The 25,593-nt window shown below is 44.7% G+C and overlaps 1 protein-coding gene across 5 annotated transcripts in view; it reads left to right on the top strand.

The window, feature by feature from the left end:
- PACSIN2 (protein kinase C and casein kinase substrate in neurons 2) overlaps positions 1-25,593 on the top strand; it is a 115,434-nt gene that overhangs the window by 48,714 nt on the left and 41,127 nt on the right. Inside the window, exon 1 of one of the 5 annotated variants that reach the window (XM_019961935.2) lies at positions 18,072-18,091. The exons of the other annotated variants lie outside the window; for them this stretch is intronic. The gene's annotated coding sequence lies outside the window, so the exon portion shown is untranslated. Of the gene's footprint in view, positions 1-18,071; positions 18,092-25,593 lie in introns of those variants that run through there. 5 annotated transcript variants of the gene reach the window in all.

Raw genomic sequence — 25,593 nt, 5'->3', positions numbered from 1 at the left:
TTCTTATCTTGGAAGTCATATTCTGGAATTAAAATGAATTGACCCCCTCTCTCTTTCCTTTGTTTATGCAGTACTGAAATTCTAGTTAGAAGATTTTTTTTTTTTAATTCCTGGTACCTAAGTGATTCATCACTAAGTGAATGTATTTATTGGGTTACCTGTTGCTGTGAACATTAGAAAGGTGGTGTACTCTATTCTCCAAACAGTGCCACGTTAGTGCAGTCTGTGCCGCGCAGAGAAGCATGTCTTCTTGTTAGGTCATTCCTAGTGTGAGGTATGTATTTCTAATACTTTCAGGATTGCGTATTTCCTATTTTCTAGAATCCTCCCCCACCCAACATACATTTCTCTCAGACCTTAATCAGGTTTCACCCTTGCTCTTAGAATATCTCCTCAAAACCCTTCTGTCTTCATAATGTGATATCTTACCTAATTCTAGGTGAATTTTAATGCTGCATTTATGAAAATAATAAACAAGTATCCTAGCTTCAAAATGAAGCATATCTTAGAGGCCTGAGATTTATGCCAGTAGTAAAAATGAGCTCCCCTCCCATACATTGTTAGTCTACTGTTTTGCTCACCCATATAATTCTATTATTTAGGAGGTGGCATAATTAAAAAGTGGGAACATGATCTTTAGAGTTGTAATAGCTCTTGAAGTTGTCACAGTCAGGCCCCTTTATTTTTTTAAACAAGGAATTAAGACCAAGAGATGAAATGCCCTGCTGACTTGTTCAAGGTCACTTGGCATGTTGGTGGCTGAGTGAGTCTGGACCCCAGGTCTCCCAATTTCTGGGCCATTGGCCTTTCCTTTATAAAGCAAATAAAGGCTCAAGGTAAATTGGCCAGCGCTGGCTTTTTTCCTCTGATGAGTCTATTTTCAAATACTCAGTTTTTATTCAACAATTTCCCTGAGTACCATTTGGCATAGGTGCGCAATGCATTACCTCCAGCACAGTGTTGACATTATTCCCTCTGAGAGATTTTTCTTAAAAACAAAGAGTTCTCTATTTTATAGTTTTTCTTCCTCTCCCCTAAACTAGGTCTTACTCAATTGATAATGTTATAAGAAAACCTCATTATATGATTTTCTGCTAGATGAGAAATCCAAACTTAATAACATCATAATTAATTTAAAGAAATTGACTGAAGTACATGATTCTTCTTTGAAAAGAGGATTCTTCAGGATGTGAAAGGAGAACCCTGAACTCTAGGGGAGCTTTATGGCCCCTGGGAAGGAATACTGACAGCTCTGTCTTGCTGCCTCTCAGCCTGGAGTAACTGGGTTTGGGAATAGATACACTTTAAAACAATACATTAAATCGTAAGTAAAGTGGGGTAATGATTGAATTTATAAAGATGAAATTTACCCACAACCTTCCAGAAACATTTAAAAATAGTCTCTCCTAAATATTGAATTTGGATCCTCTGAAATTCAAGTATGAGAATTAGATGCAAATAGAGGCATGCTGAGAACAGTGTGTGACTGTTCTCAGCCCTTGATGTGGCTCCCACTCTGCCCAGAGTCACCTTAAGATGCCCTGGAGAGGTTACAGAATAGCACTTATTTGTATTTTCTGAAGTATTTAGAGTATATGTTACGGAGAATTTCTGAAACAAAAACACTATAGGGAAATAGGCATTTTCATAAATATTTTAACTGTACTTGAAATGGTAGTCGATAGCTTTATACCTGTCTTAATTTAGAAAACCTGGGAATGAAGTAAGTCACATGAGCACTGTTTTTCTGTACTGGGTCAGGGCTGTGTCTTCCCTTGTGTTCTGGTAGCCGTCTTTTTGTCACTGTCCTGAAGAAGCTGTGGCTTGCAGTTGCTGAGCCAAATGACCACACTGTGGGGGTTAAAGAAAGGGTGAAGCCTGCTTCAGGGAGTGGTTTAGTTCACTTCTCCCATAATTTAGTTACCTTTCTTCCCCACTTCGCATTTTATATGTACTGTTACATTTTCAGTTCAGTTCAGTTCAGTCGCTCAGTCGTGTCCAACTCTTTGTGACTCCATGAATTGCAGCACGCCAGGCCTCCCTGTCCATCACAAACTCCCGGAGTTCACTCAGACTCACGTCCATCGAGTCAGTGATGCCATCCAGCCATCTCATCCTCTGGCGTCCCCTTCTCCTCCTGCCCCCAATCCCTCCCAGCATCAGAGTCTTTTCCAGTGAGTCAGCTCTTCGCATGAGGAGGCCAAAGTACTGGAGTTTCAGCTTTAGCATCATTCCCTCCAAAGAAATCCCAGGGCTGATCTTCAGAATGGATTGGTTGGATCTCCTTGCAGTCCAAGGGACTCTCAGGAGTCTTCTCCAACATCACAGTTCAAAAGCATCAATTCTTCGGCACTCAGCCTTCTTCACAGTCCAACTCTCACATCCATACATGACCACAGGAAAAACCATAGCCTTGACTAGACGAACCTTTGTTGGCAAAGTACTGTCTCTGCTTTTCAATATGCTATCTAGGTTGGTCATAACTTTCCTTCCAAGGAGTAAGCGTCTTTTAATTTCATGGCTGCAGTCACCATCTGCAGTGATTTTGGAGCCCAGAAAAAGAAAGTCTGACACTGTTTCCACTGTTTCCCCATCTATTTCCCATGAAGTGGTGGGACCGGATGCCATGATCTTCGTTTTCTGAATGTTGAGCTTTAAGCCAACTTTTTCACTCTCCACTTTCACTTTCATCAAGAGGCTTTTGAGTTCCTCTTCACTTTCTGCCATAAGGGTGGTGTCATCTGCGTATCTGAGGTTATTGAGATTTCTCCCAGCAATCTTGATTCCAGCTTGTGTTTCTTCCAGTCCAGCGTTTCTCATGATGTACTCTGCATATAAGTTAAATAAACAGAGTGACAATATACAGCCTTGACGTACTCCTTTTCCTATTTGGAACCAGTCTGTTGTTCCATGTCCAGTTCTAACTGTTGCTTCCTGACCTGCATACAGATTTCTCAAGAGGCAGATCAGGTGGTCTGGTATTCCCATCTCTTTCAGAATTTTCCACAGTTGATTGTGATCCACACAGTCAAAGGCTTTGGCATAGTCAATAAAGCAGAAATAGATGTTTTTCTGGAACTCTCTTGCTTTTTCCATGATCCAGCGGATGTTGGCAATTTGATCTCTGGTTCCTCTGCCTTTTCTAAAACCAGCTTGAACATCAGGAAGTTCATGGTTCACGTATTGCCGAAGCCTGGCTTGGAGAATTTTGAGCATTACTTTACTAGCGTGTGAGATGAGTGCAATTGTGCGGTAGTCTGAGCATTCTTTGGCATTGCCTTTCTTTGGGACTGTTACATTTTAGTACATATTAAATATAGAATATCTTAAATGGCTTCCTTTTCTTAATATGTAATTGACCTTCTTGATATGTGTGTGTATATATATATATATATAATTATACATGTATCAGTTCAGTTCAGTCGCTCAGTCGTGTCCGACTCTTTGTGACCCCATGAATCGCAGCACACCAGGCCTCCCTGTCCATCACCAACTCCTGAAATTCACTGAGACTCACGTCCATTGAGTCAGTGATGCCATCCAGCCATCTCATCCTCTGTTGTCCCCTTCTCTTCCTGCCCCCAATCCCTCCCAGCATCAGAGTCTTTTCCAATGAGTCAACTCTTCACATGAGGTGGCCAAAGTACTGGAGTTTCAGCTTTAGCATAATTCCTTCCAAAGAAATCCAAGGGCTGATCTCCTTCAGGATGGACTGGTTAGATCTCCTTGCAGTCCAAGGGACTCTCAAGAGTCTTCTCCAACACCACAGTTCAAAAGCATCAATTTTTCAGCGCTCAAAACATGTAATTAATATATAACGGCCCTAGTCAGTAAAAAGTAATATTTGACATTCCTCCTTGCCCCTAACTATTGCCTACAGTAGTGTAAATTCCGATTCTGCTTGTGGAGTTTAAAGACGTGAAAGGGGATACTGAAAGGGGATACGGGGTCCTGGCTTTGCTGCAGCCTGAGGAGGGCTTTAAAGGCAGCCCCTGAGGCTGTTCTTGGCTCAGAAGTCCCAGAGGGTGTGAGAGGTTGGGTTGTCTGGGCCATCTTCACTTCTCTGCTTGAGGCTTCTCTTCAGACCTGCTTCTAGTGTGGCCTTAGAATCTCCTCTGAGGCGTTGAAGAAACTTCTGGTAGCTCAAGTAGATCCCAGGCACTAGAGGCAGGTGAAGAGGACTGTGTGTGTGTTGGGGGTGGGGATGGATAGTATCAATGGAAAATATGGGCCATTAATTTGAATGAACGAGTGAATGAATGAAAGGGTTGCAGTGGTCTCCTTCCCATAGAGATTGAAGGCACTGGAGTTGTGTTTCACTGAGCTGGTCTAATGCGTTTGCACCTCAGTTCTGCCTTGATGTCAAGTGACAGACTAGGTGTCTAGCATCTCCAACAGCCCTGGGAATCTGGCCTAATTTTTTTTTTCCCCCTCATTAGACTGTCATACATGAATCATAAGACATGAATCTCTATGTAGACTCACAAGCTTAATGTTCTATTTTTGGATAACTTAAAGAATCCGACAGAAGGTGTCTTGAATTTGAAATGTGTGCCCATGGCCATCACAATAGTATGTAATTAAAATTTCTTACTGATAATGTGAAGGCTGTGCTACACATTTTATACCATCTTGTTTCACATTGAGATTTGTTCTGCAGTCGTTGAAGGAGATCAGGGAGAATGATTTTGCAGGAAAATGCTTATCTGACAAGATGTTATTGATGAAATTAGCAGGGCTAAAATGTTGAGCTTACCAATTTGGAATTCCCTTTGATTCTCGCATTCCTAACACATTAGTAGTGCTTGATTAGCAAACTCAATGAAGCCCAGGGCAATATGGAGACAATGAAGTGATCTCTTTGTGGCTGACACAAAAGGGAAACGTAGCACAGGGCACAATGGATTGATGACCTAGTATCTGTTGACTTGGAAAACAGAACATTTTGTTCATTTAGCAACTGAGGGTGTTCAGTTCAGGTTCACTTTATTCTCGACCCTTATGATGCAGGAGGAGTGTTACACATCAAGACCACAAGGCCGTGCAGAGACGTCTCAGGACCACTTTTTTTTTGAGGCAAAATCATTGCATATTTAATGTTAACTTCTAAGGCATTAATTTATCTTCGGCACATCCAGTAGACTTCTAAGGCTCAAGAATTTGAATTTGGGATGGGCAAAGGTTGTCATAATGATGAAAAGTCATGATGTGAGGCTTATGTAACTCTGCTTGTTCAGCACCTGACTGCTTTTGTTAATAGCTGTGCAGGCACCTGAGCCAGCTCTCTGCTTATTTCCAGCCTCTGTTAGGCCACTACCTGGAGGGACAGTCCATCTGAATGCTGGCTGGCTGAATCACTTGTTTCAGGCCTGCATGTGTTCAGCTTACCTGCTTGGCAGAGTTTGTTGTGTGCTCAGTTTGTGTCAGGCATGGTGCTGGTAGGCCATGGGATCCGTGATGGTTCAGATTGAGTTCTTGCCCCCAGGAAGCCCCAGTCCAGACAGGTAAAGAGACTTCTAAACTCCAGGGTGAGGAGTCTCCTCACAGTGGTACCTTATCTGCTGTGAAGAATGGGGGAGGTCAGGGAAAACCTCAGTTTGGTGGTATGTTTTGAGAGAGAGATTTGTCAGGTGGATGAGAGAAGCAGAGGGAAATACATACTCGAAGGCAAGGAGGTCTGAGAGAACACGCTGTGTTCAGGAGTTGAATGTGGCTGATGGTAGTATGTACACAGCGGGCTTCGGTAAACCTGATAACCTCAGGTTTATCAGGCCCAGGCCAGTGTTTTCCACCCTAACCCCGTTCTTCTGAATTTTCTTTTTCTCTTTGTGGCACCACCAGCTACCTTGCCTCCAAAATCACGAATATATTTTTTTAAGGGTTCTCCTTCCTTTTTTTCCCTTTTGAACTTTTTATTTTGTATTGGAGCTTCCTTGGTGGCTCAGACAGTAATGAATCTGCCTGCAATGCAGGAGACCCAAGTTCCATCCCTGGTCAGGAAGATCCCCTGGAGGAGGGCATGGCAACCCACTCCAATATTCTTGCCTGGGAAATGCCATGGACCAAGGAGCCTGGTGGGCTACAGTCCATGGGATCACAGTCAGGCACCATTCAGCAACTAACACTTTCAACAAAGCTGATTAACCATGTTGTGATAGTTTTAGGTGAACAGCAAAGGGACTCAGCCATCCATCTACTTGTATCCCCATTCTCAAAATCAGGCACTTTTAATCCTTGTTCCCCTCTGCCCCCCATTCACAGGTCGCCATCACCCTGGAGGTCCCCATACTGGTGCTGTGCCAGGCCCAGGACAAATGTCATTTGATCTGCACAACCGCTAAGGCAGATTGGATTCCATTTTACAGATGAGCAATGCCAACTTCATCTGTTCTTCTCTTGAATATCAGTCCTCTTTCTTGGTCTCCTAACCCTTTGTCCTTCTCCAGTCTCCAACCTCTAGGAGCAGCACCGTCCAATATGGTAGTTGGTAATCATGTGTGGCTATTTGTATTAAAATGAATTAAAAGTAGATACAAGAAAGTCAATCCCCAGTTGCACCAGCTGCATTTTAAGCCCTCAGTTGCTAGTGGCTGCCATACTGGACGGCCCAGCTCTACAGGCTTGATGATCTGTTCTCTGCTTTCTGTCCAAGGGAACTTTCTTTGACAGGCTTTTGGTCAGGTCCCTTCTCATAACTTTTCAGATTCCCAGTGTGACCTTCAAGCCCCCGGGCCTAGTGGTACCTGTCTTGCCTTGTGTTCAGCTCCTCCCTGTTTGCTCCCCTGCCACCACATTCTCCATTCTTTCATACCTTTTAACCTCTCTCTCTCTCTCCAGAATACCTCTCTCTCTCTCTCCAGAATACCGCTCACTGTCCGTGCATTCTCCTGCACACTTCAGACCTAGCTCAGGCGCCCTTCACTGGCTTTCTTCAGGTTAATCTCCTCATTACACTCCAGTCCTTGTGACCACCCACCGTATGCGCCCCTGTGAGAGCGCAGATGGTCCTTATCACGTGCTGCTAGTGTTTGTCTATCATCCTGCGGCAGGTGGAGTGGCTAAGCTTTGGGGACAGATAGACTCAGTTTCAAAACTAACCATTTACTTGCCGTGTGGCTCTGAGCAAGATATTTAACCTCTCTGACTCTCGGTTTCTTCTGTACAATAAAGATTATGATGCCTTCTTTCCTGTGGAATGAAACCACATGCGCAGAGCCCCCAGCATTGTCCTTAACGCGACAGCCCTTAAGGCATAGTTGAGGCTGTCCATCTAGACGGTTATCATTAGGGTCTATCCACCTTGCTAAAACAGTATCCTCTACAAATAATGTTTTCATTCTTCTTTTCTAATTCTTATACTGTTTTCTTACTTTTCTTATTGTTTTGGCTAGTCCTCCAGTACAGTTTGAATAGAAGTACACCTGAAGAGATGTGGCCTTTCTTATTCCTGTGCCTTCTGTTTGCTACAGTTCTTCTGTGTGTGCATGCATGTGTGTGTGCGTGCCTTTTTAAAATTAATTTATGGCTGCATTGGGTCTCCATTGCTGCATGTGGGCTTTCTCTAGTGGCGTCGAGTCGGGGCTCCTCTGATTGCAGGCTTCTCGCTGCAGTGGCTTCTCTTGTTGGGGAGCATCGGCTCTAGTGTGCACAGGTTCAATAGTTGTGGCTCGTGGGCTTAGTTGCTCTGTGGCATGTGGGATCCTCCTGGACCAGGGATCAAACCTGTGTTCCCTGCGTTAGCAGGTGATCTCTTAACCTCTGGACCACCAGGGAAGTCCTGTGATCACTGATCTTTGATGTTACTATTGCCAAAAGATTACAAGTCACTGAAGGCTCAGATAATGGTTAGTATTTTTTAGCAATAAAGGACTTTAAGATTAAGGTACATTGTTTTTTAGACATGATGCTATATGTTGTACACTTAATACACTACAGGGTAAACGTAACTTTTACATGCACTGGGAAGCCCAAAACTTTGTGTGACTTACTTTATTGCAGTATTTGCTTTATTGAGGTGGTCTGGAGCCAAACTTGCAAGATCTCTGAGGTATGCTTGCATAGTAATTAGGCATTTTATCATAAACAGAAGTTCCATTCATTTTTCTGCTTTGTAAACTGGTAACTGGAAGTGTTTTATTAGGCAGATAACTTCACAAAAACACGTGTATATACATATATAAATGGCTTAACATTGCAGATTTTTGTTTTACGTTCCTAGAGTTTTCAGTGACACAACTGAGGAATGGGCATGTATGTCCGCTTGCTCAAGTGATATCCGCACCCCCGGGTGGGGCAAGGCCAGCGAGATCCAGGGACCGGAGGAGTTGTACTAGGGACAGGCAGCAGGGAGGGACATTTGCTGAGTGCCTTGTGTGGGCAGGCACTCACATATAAGGTGGTATTTAAATTTCTCCTTACTTCCCCCTGAAGTAGATCAGCCATATTTATGCTCATTTCCAGGTGAGAAGAATGAGGCTTAGAAGTTAAAGCTTGCCCCTGTCATAGCACCCACTGCTAGTACGAGCCCTGCTCTCTCTTCCCCACATAAGGGAAACTTTATTTAGCTCATTAGCTTCAGATTGTTGCTGGATAAGTGGGTTCCCTGCTCTTTTTTCCAAATTACTGGATAGTCCTTCAGGTTATGCTGCTGCTGCTAAGTCGCTTCAGTCGTGTTGGACTCTGTGTGACCCCATAGATGGCAGCCCACCAGGTTCCCCCGTCCCTGGGATTCTCCAGGCAAGAACACTGGGGTGGGTTGCCGTTTCCTTCTCCAATGCATGAAAGTGAAAAGTGAAAGTGAAGTCGTTCAGTCGTGTCCGACTCTTCGAGACCCCATGGACTGCAGCCCACCAGGCTCCTCAGTCCATGGGATTTTCCAGGCAAGAGTACTGGAGTGGGGTGCCACTGCCTTCTCCTTCAGGTTATGGGAACTTTTTAAAAAATAAAATCATCAAGTTAGAATTCAGTTGTCAGTTTGTCACTTGAGGTCCACACTGGCCCTGTGTCTTCCCTTCCTTAGAACAGAATGCTTTGGCTCCAGCTTGTACATTTGAACAAAAAAAATAGTGTCTTGAGAAAGTGTCCCCATAGTTAGGTGCATAATAGCTAAAAAATTAAAACCAAACCCTTTTGTGGTTACATGACTTTTTTTTTTTTTTTTTTAATTTCAACGGCACATATTTACAGCACGGCTTGAGAAGTACTTGAACAGTTCATTTCCTGACAGAGCTCTAATGGGTGTGAAGTCTTGTCAATGGTTTCCTAGCCTTCTCATGACAAGCTCTTTTCAGGAGGTGCTACTTTTTAAGGCTGATGGGTGGACAGAGCAGAAGTCACTCTTCTTGCAGCATAATGAGTGACTCAGGCTGATGGCATGACCATCAGCACCCTGGCCCTTGTAAATTCTCTTTCCTCTTTCCTTAAAAGCCATAGCCACTTCCCAGGGCTTGCCATCAGGATCTGTGTGAGCCTCCACTGTACTGGTTTATCCCACCTTCTCTTTGCCATGCAGGTCCCTCTCCTAGAATGCCCCTCCTTGCTTCTCCAGCTGATGAATTCCCACTGAAGTGTCAGCCCCATAGGCCCATTATGAGCCCTCCTGTTCCCATAGCATGTTCTCCCCTAGGCCCTGGCTCTGTGTTTGAGGAGGAGGTTCAAGTGTCCTTCAAGCTTCCCTTGGGAAGGAGAATGCCTCAGTGATGGCGCCTGGCTTGTTTGACTGAGGATGGCCCATGGTCACCATCACCCTGGAGGCCCCCATACTGGCGCTGTGCCAGGCCCAGGACAAATGTCATTTGATCTGCATAACTGCTAAGGCAGATTGGATTCCTTTTTTCCATTTTGCAAATGAGCCATGCCAATCACAGACCTCTTGAGTTTTTTGCCTGAGGTGACGAAGCCATCAAGGGGTTACCCCTGTGTGTTTGCGAAGCATCACTGATGCAGATTTCAGAGGCTAGTTTTCAGTTCTAGACATATGCATCCAGGGGTGCCATGTTCTTTGGTGGTATTCTCTCTCTGTGTCTAGTTTGCAGGGTGGGTGAGTGTCACCCCTTCAGCCGAGCTGTAGCCCCTCTAGAGTGCTCAGCACTCAGTCAGACTTTGAAGGGGGGAAGAGCCTCCAAAAGTGCCGCTGCACAGGAAAAGAGGCCGAGGAACTGCCCACAGAGGCCCTTTGTGTGACAGGAAGTCTGCTTCTAAAAGGGGCAGCCTCAGAGTGGAGGGCTTGAAAGAAGCTGAAGTGCTTGACCTGGGGCCACTGTGACTCACGCGTGTTGTTAATAATGTCCTTTGTCGAATCTTGGGAACCTGCTTTAACAGAGCTCGGAGGGCACCCCCATAAGTGCCCGCTCTCAGTGGTCAGCATTTCTCTCCCCCTCTTTCCTTATTACATCTGCCCGTGTTGAATACCCCCATTTTCTTGTCTGAACAAAGGGCAACCTCCTGACCCATTCTGTACTTTTTCCTTCGACTTTTGCCAGAAGAGTCTTTCTGTCTCATCTGACTTTTCTTCTTTAGTGTTTAAGTACGTCTCTTGAGGTGGAAACCTTGCAGCTCAAGGAAGAAGTATCCGACTGGGTGGGAGCTTCTCACTGAGAAAAGGACTGTTCGGCAAGTTAGGTAAAAAGCTTAATAGCTGTCTCTGGCGGTGCTCCTCAAAGACTGGCAAAGGGGAGGTGGAGCTGCACAGAGACTTTCAAGGAATAAAGAGGACATGAAGTGCCTGAATCCATAGCCCAGTTCCCTGTAACTTTGTCATACATGTCTCTTGTGTCTGTTACCATCTGCCAGTTGTCAGGTACTCTGTTAGGCTGAGGACACCTGACGTGAATGGGGAGGCCATGGCAGTGATGGGCCAGTGCATCCTCTTGTGCTTGCTCCCCGCCCCTGACCGCCAGCCGGACATGAGAGAGGAGCAGCGAATTTCCAGGAAGGGTGTGTGTGTGTGTGTGTGATGCCACTTGTGTGAAGGCATTCTAAGGTTATGTTAGAATAACACTGCTTCAGTCTTTGGCAGGCAGCTTTACGTGCTGTGGTGTCACTGGGGCTCCTTGCCGGGTTGACATGGTGCAGATCAATGAGCACTTGTTCTTTGGAGGTGTAAAACCTGTCTTTGTTGAGTGGGACTGCCTGGAGGATCATCACAGGATGCTTACATTTTGGGAACAGAAGAAGCCACATCTGTTGAATGTGTTTAATCACAGATGATAGCTACTTTCCTGAGATTCTAGTAATCATGGGTTGTCCCCTCTTTCCATTTGGAATGGTTGAAACTAGAACTGCAAAGACCCTTATCCTTTAGCGCACCCCCACATTGTGGAGAAGGGAAAACCAAGTGTCAGGAGGGTGAGTGGGACAGATCTGTGAATGACTCCAGCCTCCTCCCCATTCATGTGAGGAAACCTGGGGTGAGTTAACCGTTAGTGAGTTTTTCTTTGTGTGAAGTCATGACCCATGCCCTTGAAACGTTAAACTAGCTTTATTACATGAAGGAAGAATGTTGTTTCCCTTTTGCTAATTCAGATATATCATCTTAAAATGTACACACTGAAATCATGTTACAGAAATAAGGAGCACACAACTTCATCTCCAGAGTCTCCTCCAAAGTAACCCCGACATGGTTACTTTCTGGTCAGACATCCAGTCATTTAGCAAATATTTGAGTGTCTACTTCATGCTAAGCACTGGGGTTACAAAGAAGAAAATATATAATCCTTGCCTTTGAATGTTTGTGTGTAATAAAGGTCTGTCCACTATTTTATTTTTTGCTTATGCCCAATTTCAGATATAAAGTGGTTCCCTTACTTATCTTTTATAATGGCTGTGTAGTGTCCACTCTGTCAAGTCACTGATGTCTCAGTTTGTGAGCATTTGACTTGTTCTCCAGTCTCTGCTGTTATAAATATTACTGGGATGAACATTTTGTTCAAGTTCTTTTTTCTTTGAATTTATTTGGTTGGGTCATATTCCCCAGAGTGGGCCCACAGGGTCAGAGGTTAGTAACTGTCATCTGCCTTGTTCTGTTTCCAGATTTTTCCATGAAGTCTGTCAGCAATGTTAGAGTTCATTCCTATTTTTCTGTGGCCCCGCTGGGGTTATCATTTTAATTTTCTCAAGTTATTTCCATTTTTAAAAGCAGTTGTTTTTGTTTGTTTATTTCTGGCTGTGCCAGGTCTTTGTTGCCGCATGCGGGCTTCTTCAGTTGCAGCGAGCGGAAGCTACTCTAGTGGTGATGCCCGGGCATCTCACTGTAGTGGCTTCTCTTGTGGACCATGGGCTCCAGAGCCCGGGCTCAGCTTGTTGTGATGGACAGGCTTAGTTGCCTCGTGGCACGTGGAATCTTCCAGCACCAGGGATCGAACCTGTGTCCCCTGCATTGACAGGCAGATTCTCAACCATTGAACCACCAGGGAAGTCCAGTTACTTCTGTTTTTAAAGGAAAGTTGTACTTTTCCCCTACATGTTAATTTATAGGAGTAGATTTAGCTAGGATAAGCTACGGTAACAAGCTAACTCTGAATCTCAGAGGTTCACATAACAAAATGTCTTCCTTGCTTGCTCTGCAGGTTGCTTGTGGGACATTGGGGCGCAAGTCTACACAGTCACTCTGGGGCCAGGCAGACTCAGGAGTCTGCTCTCCTGTAGCTGCAGTGCAGGCTTCCTCGGCGGATGACGGGGAGACAGGAGAAAGTCGGGGGCTCTGCACAGGCTTTTCACTAGCCACGTGGCCTGCTTTAGCAGAGAGGGCTTCTGTGTGCACTCCTGTCTGTGCCCCAGATGTCTTCTTTCCTGGATATTCATCTTTGACAACTTCTTTGTGCAGTAGAATTGAATCCTCAGTCTTCATATCAGTCTTTATTAATAGTATACTTTAGGTAATAAGATTATCAGTTGTGTCAACTCCATTTTTCTTTGCTTTCCACATTACAATTTATTGTGCAAAGGTTTAAATAATAAGTTTGGGGCACATCCATGTTTTTCTTTGATGTCTTTTGTTCTTATACATCACAAATTTTCTAAAAACCAAAAAATAAGCTATTTTCTTTGAGTTGTCTAAAATAGATTTTTATTTAGCTCCAAAAGACACTTCAAGCTCATCCAAGTATATAGTGTCAAATTTTAGTATGTGGAGAAGTTGGAACCATCATATCCTGCTGATGGGGATAGACGGAAAAACTGCTTGGAAAACAGTCTTGCCGACTGTTGGGAACAACTCAGTTTGGGAAAACAGCTCCTCAAAAGGTTAAACGTAGTTACTGTATGACCTGGCAATTCCACACCTAGTACCTGAAACGCATGAAAACATAGGTCCACACAAAGACTCGAACCCGAATTCTCACAGCAGCATCATTCAGAATAGCCAAAAAAGTGGACACCACTTCTTCTGAACCCACTGACTGTGGTGACTCAGCTTCTTCAGACAGACCCAAATTGTGGTATATCTATACAATGGAATATTACTTAGCAATAAAAGGGAATGAGTTACTGATATGTGCTCTACTATGGCTGAAAACATCATGCCAAGTGAAAGAGGCAAGACATAACACATATGACCACAAAAGATTGTTGCATGATTCTATTTATATGAGATGGAATAGTCCAGAATAGTGAGATTTATGGAGACAGAAACAGATTAGTGGTTGCCAGGCACTGAAGGAGAGAAGGGGGGGAACAGAGTTCCTTTTGGGGGTGACAGAATTGACTGTGGTCATGATACACAATGCTAAACACACTCAAAAGCACTGTATATACGTCAAATGGGTGAATTGTGTATGAATTATGTCTCAATAAAGGTATTGAAAAAATGGCAGAGTTTCAGTTACTTAAACCATCAACCTTCACACACCCCCTCCTGGCAAATAATACTATTCCTTTGTCCTTTCTTGAGATGTGTTCAGATATTTTTCATTCACAGAAACGAAAAATTTTTTGAACCTCCTAAACTGTGACATGCAGGAAGGATCAAGCACAGAACCCCACAGTAAGAGAGGAGCTGGAGGAGGGAGGTGAGGGCTGCCGGCTTGAAGGGGAGCGACGGGAACGGGGGTCTGCATCTCCAGGCCGCCTTGGTCTCCTCGTCCCTAGTGCAGGGCTCCATTCTGGTGACACCACTTCTGCTGAACCCGCTGACTGTGGTGATTCAGCTTCTAAGTCTGTGGAAGGACAAGTGGATATTAAAGAGAGTGTGAACAGTCGCTGGAGCACCGCAGGCTCTGCTCTAACCTTCACCCTTGCCGACTGTGGTGGCTTAGTCAGCAGTAGACACGTAGTGCTCCTCTGCCATGTGCAGATGCCGAGATGAAGACGACATGGACTTGCCTTGAGTAGATCACAGTCTACTTACTTTGCCATGAGTTTCTTTCCTTTTGCTGCATAGAGTATAAAAATCTATTTTTGGAATAAAATGCTATCCTAATTGCCAAGTAGTTAAGAAGGAATTTGAGGTTTTACTCCAACTTTATTTTCACTTTGTTGTAGTTTTTGTTCTTTAATGGCTGACTGTGTAGTAATTGTAATAGATAACATTTGTTAGGCTGATGGTAATCATTGTCCTACTTGAGCCTCACCACTCACTCTCCAAGGAGCTGCTCTGTAGAGGGCTGCACTTGTGCAGTGGGCCAGGGAAAACTCCAACTTTAGACAGCTAGTAATTGAGTCTGGTGCCAGGTGAAGCGTTCTAAATTCACCAGTTTGTCAAAGGCCTGGGATATCCCACTTAAATACAGGCCCCCCAAAATCAGAGACTTTATCTTGCTTGTGTGATTTCCTGAACCCAAACATAGTAGGTGCTCAAGATATGTTACTTGGCAAATAAGTGAATGACCAGAGGGACCAATCGCAGGATGCAGGGATCCTGTTTGTGCAGTGATTTCTAACCATCCTTTCATTACCTGGGACCTAGGCTGGGCGGGCAATGTGTCTGTTTTAGTAAGTGAGGAAACCCAGGCTGGCTGGGAAGTGACCTGTGCAGGTAAAGGCCAGAGCGCGCGCTAGAACCCAGGTCTCCTGGCTCTGTCATCTCTCTCTGCAGCCCAGTCCCACCCCAATCTTAAAAGCATGGGTGTATTTCTCTCAAAATATTGCCCTGTGGGGGTGTGTCCCATTCCCACTGTGGGGTTGGCCCCCTTTAGAAACTTTGGCGAAGGGAGTAGATTTGAAAATGTGTCACTTTTGTCCTTTGAAAGTAACTTTTTCTGTTTTTAAACCTATGGAGCATCAACTCAGTATTTAGCTTAGGGAGATCTTCAGCCCAAGTCTGCACGTTCCCAGGGTGCTTGCCAACCAGAGGTCTAAAAATTATCACAGCAAAAATCAGTCCCAGGCACGGACCTGTCAGCTGACATGTTTCTGTTACATGAGAAAAATTATTTGGGGGAACATGTCTAAATTCTGTTTGCTCCATCTCCTCCTCAAGTCACGTGGGTGGACGGACAGTTGATGGGCTGGGCTGAAGCCAGGTGCCTTGGTGTCTCATCCTGCCTTCACTGCCAATTCTCTGTAACCTAACACAGTTATTACCCAGAACATGAAAAGCCATCAGAAAATGACCATGGGGCTGGGCCACCACTTGTTTCCTTTTAGCTATTAGGATGTAAAAGATACAGGGGCAAAACGTTGTCATCTTAATGGTATTTAGTATTTTTTAATACTAATTTCTTGCATAGAAACTCTGTCACCTTTGCTGACCTTTAAGACTCAGCTAATGTAGCACCTCCTCTTTCCCCTTCCCTACCCTCCACGTGGTGGTCCCGTCTCATTTCTGGAGCCCCTGTTTTGGATTATGCATAGATACAGAGGGCAGAGTCCTTCCCCTGTGGAATTCCAGATGAAGTAGGAGACAGACCTCTGTGAGGCTGCACAGGTGGTGCGTGGCAGGAGTGCTGACTTGACCAGCCTGTCTGGAGGAAACGGCTGAGCCTAAAGGACCCTGGCAAGTTGCCCAGTGGCCTGTTTGGGGCCGTGCATGTTGATACACCCTCTACGTGGTTTGGTCTTTAACACACAGTACAACTCGGTGAGACTTTCCCAAGAGAAAGAACTTCCCTGACTGCTTTTGAAGCCTGCTGTGCATGCCATCAAACGTCTCATTTTAAGATTTGAGTTCATTTCCTGTAAGATAATCAGAAAGGAAAGGTCAAGCCTTTTAACACCTCCTTGCAAATCCCAAAGGTGGAGGTGTTATTAAGCATTTTCTGCATCTGGGACTTTCTTTTCTTCTTCAGGTTCATTGTGAAAATAAACAGACACACCTTTCTCTGGATCTACAGAACCATCATCATTTTCATTCTCAGAACTTAGGAATTCACTGCTGAGTATTGTCTAGTCATATCTTCTGCCTCTTCCTGAGTCCAGAAAGCAATTTAGAAATTAAACCTCACCTGCAGATCCAGAGTGAGTGCTTTCAGAAGATTTTCTCTAAACTTAACCTGAAGTGACTGGTGTGCTTCAGAAACATTTTGCATTCTGCTCAGTTTAAATGGCCTTGGTTTTTAGGATTGTCGGCGTGAATCAAGCATTCAGCAAGAGGATTTTGTTTCGCTCTATGCACATGTGGGTAAGGCTGGTAAGGAAGTGAGCTTGCGAAGTCTGCTGTGCAGAGCAGACGGCTGTTCTCTCTCTGAAGTCACCATGTGGAAGGCTGAGAGCCTCCTGAGAGATGGGGGTGCGGGACTGCTTGGTGGGGAGGACAAGCTGCCCTGGCTCCCGTCTGCACAGCTGCTTTCCCAGACGTGGAGTGCTGGGCTCTCCTGCTTCTCGGAACCACGGCTGCACAGAAAGGGCTTGGGGCGCACATCTCTGCTCCTTGTCCACAGTGGGTCTTGAGAAAGTCTGGGTCAGGCGGAGCTGAGCTCAGAGACACACAGGACATGATTGCTGCTGGGCACAGGTTTGTTGAATGCTTGAGCCTGGGAGTCAGGAAGTCTGGGTGGATAGAAGTTGAAAGAATGAGGGCATTTTGTTTTATCCTCAGTATTCTTTCAAAACTCACGTGTCATTGTTTCTCCTGCTTTCTGTGTGGTCTCAGCCACCATCATTTCTCCCTGGGAAACACTTCAGTAGCTGTTTCACTGTTTCTTGGACATGCCAGACAGACCTTCTGTGCCGTCATGGGTGATCTTCCTTTTGGCATCAGCCTTTCCCCTGGAGCTCCTCGTGGCTCCTCCTTCCCATTTTGTCTCAGATGTCACCTTTTCAGGGAGACCGGCTCCTTTCTGCTGCCCCCCTCATCCTTCTTCCTTGCTTTATTTCTCTGCATAGCTGCTACTGTGTGATTCATTTTCTCTGTCAGTCCTCTGCACTATAGCATAAACTCTGTGAGGGTGGAGAGATTTTTGCCTGCTCCAGCTCCTTTTAGAGTCCCCAGCACTTTATGTGATTATAGATTAGAAAGAATGGAAAATAAAAGCAGTAGGGTAGATAGATTATCAATGTAGTCCCAATGGATATATGCTAATTTAATTAAAACTAACCTCCTTTTGTTACTTTGATTTATTTATTTTTTTAAAAAAGTCATCTTTCTTCATTTCTTATTTTGAAACAAAATGCATAGTACTCGTTTTCACTAGAAACTTTGAGCCAATGCCAGCCCCGTCCGTCCTTTGCCTGTATACCCAGGCTCCACTTTGCATGTTAGAGTTTACACAGAACTCACAGATCACCTACTGCATGAACAAGGAAATCTAAGGCCCAAGGAGTCATGTGCTGAGACCAAGGTCATTCTGTTCATGTGCTGAGACCAAGGTCATTCTGTTCCATCTCATTAGATTTGCAACCAGAGCCAGGGAAAGGAATCAACATTTATTGTTTGCCACATGAGAAATAGGTACCTGTTGCATTCTCTAAGCTAATCCTTGTTGAGAAGTCTGCAGGGCGTGCATCGTCACCCCTCTTTGTTTTATGAATGGAAAACTAGAAGCGCAGAGCAGTAATGTGATTTGCTAGGTGTGCACAACTAGACAGACCTGGATGGATACGCCAGCCCTGTTCCTAGCCGGAGCTGTCAGAGACACCCCTGAAGCCCCTCGTGGGACGCACAAGGAGCCCTCTCCTCGGCTGTGGTGGGGGTGTCTGAGCCGGCTCTCCATACCTGGTGGGTTTGCTGCTGCTGGTCGGTCTCCCATGTTTCCATTGGCTCAGGGTGTTCTGCTTTCTTACCGTGAGCTTGTTCTCAAGTTGACCTTTGTCTCTCTGGGCAACACTTTCCATGGCTCAGAGCCCAGGTGTGTTTGGGTGATTCTTTTGGGCTTTTGGTATTAAACCAAATTGAAATGGTAGTGGTAATTATGGGACTTGATTAATAATTTGTGTTGCAAAAGATTTTAAAAGTCTTCCCTAAACAAAAAAAATATATAAGGGATCACCTAAGTACAGTTACTCCATTGAAGCTGTTTACCAACTGGTGCAAAGCTGTTTCACAGACAAGTTTTTCTGGTGCTCTGGCTACAGACAGAGTTAGTTGTTGGTGCATAGGCAGTATGTCCAAAACAGGTCTTTGGGCATGTGAAGGGGTGGCATGTTGCCCAGGAGAACAATTATTTTCATGGGAGGAGAAGAGATAGCGTGAATAGGGCTGGTAAAGGGGGAACAGGGAGGAACTAGGTCTTGATTAATGAGAAAGATGGCACAGACATGCCAGGACTCTGCTTTCCTGAGAGATCATTCATTCCCTGACTCCAGTTCTTCCTTCAGTGATTGTCACCTGTCACCACAGGTACTGTGATAGGCACCAGGGTGCCCACAGGAGTTACCATTCTGGTTGTCGAGAATGAGTTATAGCAGCCCAGTGATATCCTCTATGGTTGAATTATACCGGGACAGTGGTAGGCAGAGGGTCATTGCATGGTTGAGGGGCTCCACAGAGGAGAGGACACTCAAACTGGCCCTTGCAGGATGAGTAGGAGTGGATGGGAAGGGCAGTCTGAGGGAGCAGAGTGCTGCACGTGTGGGCCTCAGGCCTGAGACCTGTGGGTTTATTCTGTATGTGGGCCCAAGATGGTGCCCTGTGCGGCACTGCCACGTTAAAAGGTGTGTGCATGTAGTTAGAGGACATTCAGTGGAGAGGGGGGGCCAGAAGAGGAGGGTGGAGTGTTCATGCAGGCAGAGCAAGAGAGAAGGTGGTCACACACACACACAACGCCTCGGAAGGTTGTCTATCAATGATGGAAACTGTGCTGAGGTTCTTTGCCACATTAACTAGTATTTGAGCACTTAGTGTCGCATACTCTGGGGCTTTGGCTATTTTTGAATTAGTTTGACTTTTATGAAAAGCCTCAAAGCAGTTCTCTCTGCATGAATGTACATTTCCATACCCCCATCAAACTTTACAACCTATGGGGTCCTATTCATATCAAGTTGCTGGTAAAATTAGAGAAAAATCTCAAAGCTGCTTTTCACTGTCTTTGTCTCACGTTTCTCCAATGGGGAAAAAGCCTGGAAGACTGTCAAAGAACTGGCTGTTCTCATAAGTATTTGAGGAGAACAGTGTGAGTCATTGTAGCTCTTTGCTGGTATTTTAGTATCCGGTTTATTTTTAAACAGTTCTGTGCAACCAGAGTTTCTTCCGTGGTTTCTGTTACTATGGCTCCATAATATTTCCTCAAATCTGCTTGTTCATACTTTCACACACTTTAGTATCAAATTTACAATTCCTTGGAATCAGAACATCTTATTCATGGTATCCAAGAAAGTTTCTCCAACTGCAGCATTTTCTCCCAAATTGGAAGAGTTAGCTGTTTCCCCCACTACAGATGTTGGGGAGAGAGGAGGTTTGGTTCTGTGGAGGACCATGCAGTTAGTGGTGGGTGGAGATGATTAGGGGGCTCCCATCAGCTGTCCAAGCAGGGGACTGGAGTGGCATCCCCCCCAAGGTAAAGGGACCTAACCAGTGGACAGGCTGCCACCTTTGCTGGGAAGTGATGGCCCTGGGTGTTTTTGGTCCGGACACTCAGCAGACTTGGTTCTCTGTAGCAAGAATGTGTGTGGTTCTCTCACTCTTACTTGTTTGTTCATGTATTTTTGGGCTTGAGTGAAGCTTTCACTTCGGGAAGGTCTCTTGTTTTAAGATGCTGCACTCAGAAGGAGAACGGTGCTGGTCTGGCAGTCAGTGGCAAAGTTTGCCTTGTCCTCTCTTCCCACTGTTTGGGACTGTTGAAGGGGATACTTTTCTGCGTTTCATTGCTTTGAGAAATGTGTATTTCTTGAAGGACTGTTCAGGATCTAGAGAAAGTCTGAGAGCAATATGGAATTGTATAGGTAGTTTGTTTCCAGTCTCTTAAAGTTTTTGACCTCTTCCACTTTTTCAGGGATAACCAGGTTGTCCTAGTAACAGACTAGGTTCTGGGCCTATGCCTGGGACTTTTTGTAGGGGACTCATCCGGCCAAACATTCTCAAATTCTGCTATAAATATAAGTGTTGACTCAACGACAGAGCAGTTCGTAATACTTGAGAATTTAAAGTGTGGTATTACTGACTGGACCTTTGGTTCCTAACACAACTGCTTCCACTGATTCAGAGAGAGCCCTTTTGAACAACAAAAACAAAGTAAAAACCGCTTCTGGGCTCTAGAGGCTGCCTAGGACGCTCTAGGTGGGAGGGTCTTCCAACTGAGTGACTGTACAAGCTGGCCATTGTGGAATAATTGACTTTTAAAGAATCACTGAAAATTTTTTGCTTTCCGCTCGAGAAGCATTTGTAGTTAATAATCTGAGTGACTAGTCTTTTCTCTGTGTCATCCAAGAGATGTCACTACACGGCTTCATGAAAGAAATTGCTCACAACAGTATATTATTGTTAAAATCAGACAGATCTTACAGAGGTGGGGGTGGGAGGCAGGGCTGGCTGAGAGGGAATCATCAGGGAAGCTCTTCTGTGGATCTCTGGGCAGAGGCTCCTGTGGTGTTGGCCAGCTAGCCAGGCACTCACTTCAAGGAAGAGCAGCATTCTAAGGAGAAGGAGTGGCAGTTACAAAAGCTTTGTGGTAGAGATGAGCCCAGTATCTTCGAGAAGCAGTGGGAAGATAATTGTGGCTGAGGCAGAGCAGGGTCAGCCAGGGAGGGAAGTCAGCCAGAGGGGCCTGCAAAGCCAGAGCACAACGGGACTGTGGCCAAGCTGAGGGCTTAGGGCTTAGGGTTGAGCTCTGAGTGTGAGGGGTTTGGAGCAGGGAAGTGATGTGATTTAAGTATTTTGAAAGGTGGTCCTGAGGAGACTAGAAATTGAAAGTGAGGGTGGATTTTCTGTTCTACCTAATATTGGTGTGACTTGGAAATACATTAAACTTTTGTTTTCATTTTGTCTTTGACATTTTAGAGTAATTAATACCGCCTGCCTTTCTAGTGATTTGGGATTCTGTCAGGTTTTCTGGGCTCTTTGTGAGGAGAGCTATTGTGTAAATAAGTGCACTCTGGTTGTTAATAATAATTATAATAAAATTGTCTCTGTGTGATCCTGTCAATTAAAACATGTAGTTAATAGTGTGTAAAATAGTTCTCAGCATAGCCAGCAGCTGGAAGATTACAAGTTACGAGAAACTCATCAAGTTAAACCACATGGGGATTTCTATATAGAAGTGTGACACCAGTTCCTCCTTCCCACCTCACTGCTCCAGTTTCAGGGTGTCCACCCACCTTGCTGTCTAACCCTTGAAGCCTGGGTGGCCTGTGCCCCCTGTCTACCCCCACCTCTCCCCAGGGATTCTTCTGTCTAGAACACCCTGCCCCTGTGTATGTACACCCGCCTGCTTCCCATTGGCTCCCAGGGTTCAGCTTGGCGTCCCCAGGCTGGGAAAGTGCCTGCTCTGGACATCCTATTCCTGCCTTCCTCAGCACCATGATGGAGAGCAGCTGTTTCCACCCTGGACTGAGGTATTTCATCTGTGTAATAATCCCAAGGAGTAATAGGAAGTATTGGTTTTATTTTCTAAATGAGGAAACAGGCTCAGAGAGGTTAAGAAACTTGCCCATAGTTATGTTGCTAGTGTGCCACAGGGATTCATTCATTGTTCATTCATTCTCTCATTACTGCCTTGTCATGCTGGGCACTGTGCCCACCTCCAGAATTCATCCATGAGTGAGGCAGGTGTGGGCCATGTGTTTATCTCCCTCCCCAGCCACCTGAGCTCTTGAGCAAGCACGCTTCCAGAGCAGGGCTCCTCCACAGGTGCTCGGTGAGTGCAGAATGAATGAATGAATGCCAACAGCCTGCCCTTACTGGAGCCTTGGTTGGAGTGCTGTCCTATCAAGCCCCCCATCTTTTGTTTTGTTGGAGTCATGCTCACATTCCTAACCTCTCCTCTCCTTCATCTTCCATCGCCCGTGTCGTAGGAGGAAGCATGGCCTGGTGCAGGGGTCAGCTCTGGGGCTCCTGGCCTGGGTTTGAATCCCAGCTCTACGCCTTCCACTGGAGCGGGGGGCATGGCAACCCACCCCAGTATTCTTGCCTGGAGAATTCCATGGATAGAGGAACCTGGCGGGCTATACTCCCTGGGGTTATAAAGAGTTGGACACGACTGAGTGACCAGCACTTTCACTTTTCTGCTACTTCCTAGCTCTGTGGCCTTGATCAAGTTATTGAAGTGCTTTTGTGCCTTATTTCTTCATCTGTAAAATGAGGGTGATAGTAGCTTCCTGGTAGTGCTGTTCCGAGAATGAATGGTACCTAGCACCTAGAAAGTGCTCAATAAATATTGATTTGTTAATTCTGCCATCTGCTGAGGACAGAGACTGTGTCCCATACCACTCTGAAGGCAAATGTGAACACCTCACCACTCTCACTGGTATCTGCAAATTGATTAGGGCTTGTAAACGTGGGCTGAGGGAAGAAAAGGTGGAAGACAGTCCTGGACTATCCAGGTTAGAGTTCCACCCTCGCTGATACATGTCTGATGGCCGTGGGGTATGTGGATGCTGACCAGGTAAGACCCCTGTGAGGGGCAGGCCTGCCTGAACCATGGCCAGCTTTTGGCCCCTTTTTTCCCCTGGTCTTTCTCCCTGCTGTCCTAGGCTTGACAGGTTTCCTGTTTTGCCCTACTTGGCATCTCCCTTCTACCCATTTGGTCCCTATCAGACTTGATGTTTGAGTCCAGCAAATTACTATATCAGCTCATGTGCTGCCAGTGCCCCTGTCAGCCATAGTGACTGATAACTGAAATGGCCCCTCATCACCTACTTTTTGCCCAAATGCTGCGTCTGCTGCAGCCGTAGTAGTGAGGTTTCTCAGTTTATTACTTTCATTTGCTTAATATTTTCATTCTTTTAATCAAGGAAGCACATGTAAATACATTTAAGTCATAAAGAATATACCAGGAGCTTGAATGTTAGTTCAAATTATTCAAACTTGTCTAACATCTCATTAGTAATCATCACACTATACATTTAGCATCTAAGATTAGGGATATCAGTAAGAAAAAAGTGCAGGTACTTCAAGGTTAGATTTACTTTTGTTTTTTAAATTTTTATTTTATATTGGAGTATAATTGATTTACAGTGTTGTGTTTCAGGTGTGTAGTAAAGTACTTCAGTTATACATATATCTTTTCTTCTTTCTTTTTTAGAATCTTTCCCCATATGATTATTATAGAGTATTGAGTAGAGATCTCTATACTCTACAGTAGGTCTTTTTTGATTATTTGATATATAGTAGTGTGTGTATGTTCGGAGAAGGCGATGGCACCCCACTCCAGTACTCTTGACAGGAAAATCCCATGGATGGAGGAGCCTGGTGGGCTACAGTCCATGGGGTTGCTAAGAGTCGGACACGACTGAGCGACTTCACTTTCACTTTTCACTTTCATGCATTGGAGAAGGAAATGGCAACCCACTCCAGTGTTCTTGCCTGGAGAATCCCAGGGACGGGGGAGCCTGGTGGGCTGCCATCTATGGGGTCGCACAGAGTCAGACATGACTGAAGTGACTTAGCAGCAGCAGGAGTGTGTGTATGTTAATCCCAACCTCCTACTTAATTGCTATTCCTCACTTTCTCCTTTGGTAATCAGAAGTTTGTTTTCTAAGTCTGTGAGTCTCTTTCTGTTTTGTAAATAAGTTAATTTGCATCAGTTTTTAAGATTCTACATAAAAGTGATATCATATGATATTTGTATTTCTCTGACTTGACTTCACTTAGAATGACAAATTTACTTTTGAACCTGAGCTGTCAGAAGCTTTCATTTTGTAGTTCTTAAATTTTCCCATTGGCTCAAACCAGATAGAAAAACTGGATGACCCAAATCATGGAGGTGTTTTTTTGTTTTTGTCAGCATGCTGTTTATTCTTCTCTCTCTCTTTTTCTTTTTCTTTTTTTTAACTTTTTGGCCACACCATGTGCTATATGGAATCTTAGTTCCCCAACCAGGGATCAATCAAACCTGCGCCCCTTGCAGTGAAAGTGCAGAGTCTTAACCACTGGACCACCAGGAAAGTCTTAGCAGTGAAGGTTATTGCAAATGACCTTACTCTTAGGATGACTTGGCTTGAGTCCACTCTAATTCTCTTATCATCTCTTGCCAGTAGGAGGCTCTTCTAAAACATTGTAAACTCAGAGAAATTTAAGAGTATACTTCATCACACACTCTTTAATTGAAGGTAGTGGGATGTTGAGAAAATGCCCAAGGTCCCACAGCTGTTTGTGTGGCAAATTTGGAGGGAGTCTTCCAAATTTTGGCTGTGAGAGCCCTTCATAAGAGTGAAAAATGACTTCTGAATCATCAAAAAGTAAATACGATCAGTGTAGCTTTATTGGGTTTGTTTATTTGAGGTATATAAATATCTAATGTGTATTTTTGTTTAAAAATTGGCATTCCTAGCAATGTATAGCCAGTGATACCCTAAACCAGACAGATGAACCACTCCCATCGCTGCCTCTTAGGGGGAATTAGTTGTGTACAGGCATTGACAATCTCCCTCTAGGTGAAAGGACATCAGCCCACCAGGATATCCAAGTGTGGATAGCTGTGTCCGGGAAGGGTTGAATGGAGTGAGTCTTGAACATTCTGAAAATGTGTACATCAAAGGAATTTCATATGTAAAGCTTCAAAATTTTTAAAAAATCATTTGTTTGGCTGTGCCAGGTCTTAGTTGTGGCGCATGGCATCTTTGATCTTCCCTGTGGGATGTGGGGTCTTTAGTTGGGGTGTGTGGAATCTAGTTCCCTCATCAGGAATTGAACCTGGGCCCCTGGCATTGGGAGCTAGGAGTCTTAGCCACTGGACCACCAGGGAAGTCCCTCTCATAAATGTTTGTTTACTGGAAGCTTTTAAAATCAAACAAAAACCCCAGGAAGTCTGATCTCTGTATTTACCAAGTGAGAAATTAGAAGCTGTGATGAGGCTCCCTTGTCTCCCCTACAGCTGAAGTCTCCTTTTTACAGGCGCTTATTCTTTTCTTTTCCCTTTTCTATTTCTTATTCATGTGTAATATTGTCAGTGCTATTTCATCTTCTAAAATGTCCTCAGATTCATCGTGTGAAACAAGCAAGTCTCCAAAGACCATGGTGTGTTTTTGAGTCATTTTTTCTCCTATGCCTCTCAAGGTATCTTTCTTGAGTGTGTAATCTCCCCTGTACATGTAGGTTGAGGATGTCGGATCAAACTCTTGCTTTTT

The sequence above is a fragment of the Bos indicus genome, chromosome 5 (genome assembly GCF_029378745.1).
Source record: "Bos indicus isolate NIAB-ARS_2022 breed Sahiwal x Tharparkar chromosome 5, NIAB-ARS_B.indTharparkar_mat_pri_1.0, whole genome shotgun sequence".
In the NCBI taxonomy this organism is placed as follows: Eukaryota; Metazoa; Chordata; class Mammalia; order Artiodactyla; family Bovidae; genus Bos; species Bos indicus.
This window is presented reverse-complemented; position numbering and strand designations above follow the sequence as displayed.